The sequence below is a fragment of the Mus musculus genome, chromosome 16 (assembly GCF_000001635.26).
Source record: "Mus musculus strain C57BL/6J chromosome 16, GRCm38.p6 C57BL/6J".
Taxonomy (NCBI): Eukaryota; Metazoa; Chordata; class Mammalia; order Rodentia; family Muridae; genus Mus; species Mus musculus.
In genome coordinates, this window is record NC_000082.6 from 91,524,454 (window position 1) to 91,528,855 (window position 4,402).

Sequence of the window (4,402 nt, forward strand, 5' to 3'; positions counted from 1 at the left end):
AAAGCTACCATGTGTATTGCAGCCATCATGAGCCTTACATGAGTGTGTGACCCCTGCAAGCTACAACTGTAACAACCTACCCAGAAACATATGAGCATGTGACCCCTGCAAGCTACAATCTAACCACCTACCCGGAAACATACACCCACAGCTGCAGTAGTCAGTCATACAAACAACGTGGGAGTGACCAGCTACTTTTTGATTGGACTTAAGTTCCATTCCACAAGATGAAAGCCATACCGGGAATGATTTTATGGCTAAGAACTTGTGGCCAGACGGATCTCAGGCCATAGAAGAATAGCTCCTATTATTCCGCTAAGTGTACGTGGCATTAAACCAACTCCTAGAGACTTAGCGTTACACCTATACATCAGTGCATCTCTTGGGCCTCACCAAAGAAGCTTCTATGTGCAGAAGATGGCTGTTGTTGTGTTTTATAACTCGCTATAATGCGGTGGGGGGTGAGGGGAGCATTGTGGCGGGCCCATGCCTGCGTGTGCCCCTGAACAATCACACCATATAACAGACTTAGTATAAAGAAAGTTTATTGGGAAGGGGAGGGAAATGGGAACATGGAAAGGGGTGGAGACAGAAAAAAGAGGGACAGGAAGAAAGAAAAGAGAGGAAGAAGCTGGCCAGGAACAAGTGGGGACAGAGGAAGGGGGAGGGGAGGGGAAGCAGGGGGGAGGGGGAGAGAGAGAGAGGGGGGAAAGGGAGGGGAAGGAGAGGGGAAAGGGAGGAGGAGGAGGAGGGGAGAGAGAGAGAGAGAGAGAAAGAGAGAGAGAGAGAGAGAGAGAGAGAGAGCTAGCTCTGAGGTACAAGCCCCAGATACCTGGCACCAGGTGATGAGGTAAGCTGTTGCTAGGTCGCTGTTGCTAGGTTCCTGGGAGGCGCCAAGTGGAATTATCTGTAAACCAATAGCGATTAACACTGAGACCCACAACTGGCCAAAGTGAAGGGACTGGTTGTAGAATGCTCAGTCCCAGATGGGATGTCTGTATCACAGTCCTCTCCTCCAAAGATTCGGGGGTTATTGCGGAAAAGGGGTGTGGAAAGGAGAGGCTGGGGATGACAGGATGGCTACAAGGAAGCCACGTCCTCAGGATATAGCAGGGAGTGTTTTTATGAACCCTCAGCCATTAAGTCAGCATGCACAAGAACTGTGGAACCTTAAGCCAGACACAGTCCCAGCATAGAGAGGGACTGTGGACCCAGGTGTGATTCCCAGCACCAATGTAGTGGCTTACAACCATTTGTAACTCCAGTTCTAAAGGCTCTGGCGCCCTCTTTGGCCTGTGTGGGCACTATACTTTTGGTTCATAGACACACATGTGCAAAACTCTCATATGCTTTTTAATCTTTAAAAAAAATACAGAATTAGGCGCAAAATGAATATTAATTTACCGGAAGAAAACACAATTAAGAATTACAATTTTTAAATAAAAGGGATTAAATATCATGAGCCTCACCTTGTGGGAACGTAACAAAACCAGACAGGCATGCCTGCCTGACACTCTGACATGTCTCTCTTCCACTGCTGGCTGTGCATTCTTCGATCCGTATGTTATCATTTATATAGAGATGAGGTCTCATTCTCTGTGCATAAGATGTGACACACCCATCACACACCCCAATTGATATAGAGGCTTCAAGGAAGGAGCCAAGGCCCTGAAGTCTTCCTGCCTTCCTGGGAGTTTCTATTTATTTATTTAATGTAAGTACACTGTAGCTGTCTTCAGACGCACCAGAAGAGGGCATCCGATCTCATTATGGGTGGTTGTGAGCCACCATGTGGTTGCTGGGATTTGAACTTCGGACCTTCGGAAGAGCAGTCGGGTGCTCTTACCCACTGAGCCATCTCACCAGCCCCATTCCTGGGAGTTTCTAATGGGCAATAGAATCTGCGGATAGTGCTGGTCAAGCCCTGGCATCTCGTGCCCCATAGCCTTGACTCACAGCAGCGTGCTGTGCAGATCTGGGCAGGGTGCAAAGCCAGAGTCCAAGGCAATGAGCAGCTCTGGGGTCTAGACTTACATGTGATCACCAGGGTGTGTGGCATCTCTGAGCCATCCCCTTCCTCCTCCCCATAGCTTGAAAGCCTTCTACTCTGAGCTAGCCTTAAGGTAGAAACAAGACCATGGAGGAGGGTCTGGGGGTTAAAAAACACAACCTCAGGGGACCCTGGGGCTCACGTGACCTTCCAAATAAGCAGAGGGCCCATGAACACTCACCCCTTGGCCTCCACTACTGGGCTTTGTTGTTTGTAAATGTGCCTGTTTTCTTTCTTTTATGTATATGAGTATATTGACACACCAGAAGAGGGCACCAGATCTCATTACAGATGGTTGTGAGCCACCATGTGGTTGCTGGGAATTGAACTCAGGACCTCTGGAAGAGCAGTCAGTGCTCTTAACCACTGAGCCCCACTCTCCAGCTCCTAAATGTGCCTCTTTTGCATGCACCACGTGAAGAGAATCACGCACCCTGTGGCCTTTTGTGCCTAGATTCTTTGCTTAGCAGCCCATTTTCCAGGCCCACCCACACTGCAGCAGCAGCAGCAGCAGCAGCAGCAGCACTTTTTCTGGGTTTTCTCTTTTGTCTGGAAGTTTTATTCCACACACTGGGGCCCGCGATTCAGTCCTTCTTGGCAACCACTTTTCTCCTGGTGTTGGGAACTTCTCTCAACTTCTTTTCAATCCCTCCTAACTCCTTGTTGTCCTGAGAGTCCCTGGGCGGTTGTGGCGCAACCACTTGCTCTTGGGGGTTGTTCCGCTTTCACAAGGAAGGTCTTCCCTAAAGGATCCTTTGCTAAGGGCTTCATCCCCACCTAGTGGTGCATGTTTGGAAGGTTCTGGAAAACTCAGAAGCGAGACCTAGCTGGAGGAAGTAGGACACTGGGGATAGATCCTCGGGGGATTCTCGACCCTAATTCCTCCTTGTCTGTCTCTCTGTTTCCTGGCTGCGAAGTGTACCACTGTGCCGAGCACACTTCCCCCCAGTGGACCGTTATAAATTCCTGAACCAGGGTCTCAGGGAGCCCAAGCTGCCTTTGAACTCCTGTTCTTGCTTCTACTTCCCACACGGCTGGGATTACAGGCTCCCCCTCCCCCCCCCCCACTCCAGAACCTTTAAATTCTTTATGGGAGGTATGTGTCACAGTGATAAGAAAATGAACAGAGGGAGGGGCCAAGCTACGTCCCTCTCAGGCCACAGTCCCCTGGGCACAGTGTGCTCCAGCCACAGCAGCTGTGCCTTAGCTGCCACATTCTTGGTTTCCTTGTGGCCTTGTTGAGGCTCATTGCCTCCGGGTGCCATGGAGGCCCCTCCCCCAGCGCTACTTGAAGTTTTATTTCTTACATTTATTTATTGAGTGTCTGAGTGTATGTGTGTGGACTTGGCACATCATGGTACGTGCACTCATGAAGGTCAGAGGACAACTTACAGGAGTCAATTTTCTCTTGTCACCATGTGGGTCCCAGGGATCAAGTTCAGACCAACAGGCTGGGCAGGAAGCACCTTTGCCAAGTGGATCATCATGTTGAACAAAGATGACTTTTAAAAAATTGCCAAATGATTTCTACAATATACCACATTTTATTTACCCAGGCGAGAATGGATAAACAGGCTATTCATCTGAAACTAATAGTAGTTGCAAGTAAGTAGTTAGCTGCCCACTTTTGATTCATGGACAGCCACTGCTCCAAACACACCCCATAAAATGCTGGAAGCCGAGGCAGGCGGATTTCTGAGTTCAAGGCCAGCCTGGTCTACAGAGTGAGCTCCAGGACAGCCAGGGCTACACAGAGAAACCCTGTCTCAAAAAAAAAAAAAAAAAACAAAACAAAACCAAAAACAAACAAACAAAAAATGCTGGAAGCCATGGCTCTTGCAGTGTACCCCAGACTGACTCCTCCCACAAGCAAATCCTACTCCAGGGCCAAAACTCCCTCGCCTCACTATTGACTCCATCAGATTTAGAATCCAGTAGGAGACACATTTCTGGGCATGCTTGTGAACGTATTCTCAGCTTTAACCGAGAAGGGAGACCTTCTCAGTGTAGACCTCACCACCCCCCACAGGCTGGCAGCCCAGAAAGAAGGAAAGGGGCAAAGGGGGACAGCCAGCTGGGTCCCAGCATCGTCTGTCCCTGCCCCCCAACTACAGAATCACGGCCAGCGTCTTCACGTTCCATGTCTTCCCTGCTACAATGACCGTTGTCCCCTCAAACTGTGACCAAGTCACTCTTCCTTCTACAGGTCACTTTTGTGTCCTGGCAGTGAGACACCTGTCCCCAGGGGGAGCCAGAGCCTCTGCTGCTCCTTTCTGTATGGACCTCAGCCAAGCTTTCCCCATCCTACATGATCAGACGTGCTGCAGTGACAGTAACGTGAACTTCAAAAAG

At 49.6% G+C, this 4,402-nt stretch overlaps 1 non-coding gene across 1 annotated transcript; it reads right to left on the bottom strand.

Annotated features, from left to right (window-relative positions):
• Window positions 1-2,989: 2,989 nt before the first annotated feature.
• Mir6367 (microRNA 6367) lies at window positions 2,990-3,091 on the bottom strand. Its single transcript, NR_105786.1, has one exon. It is a non-coding gene; the product is annotated as a microRNA 6367 (primary transcript).
• Between the last annotated feature and the right edge of the window lie 1,311 nt (window positions 3,092-4,402).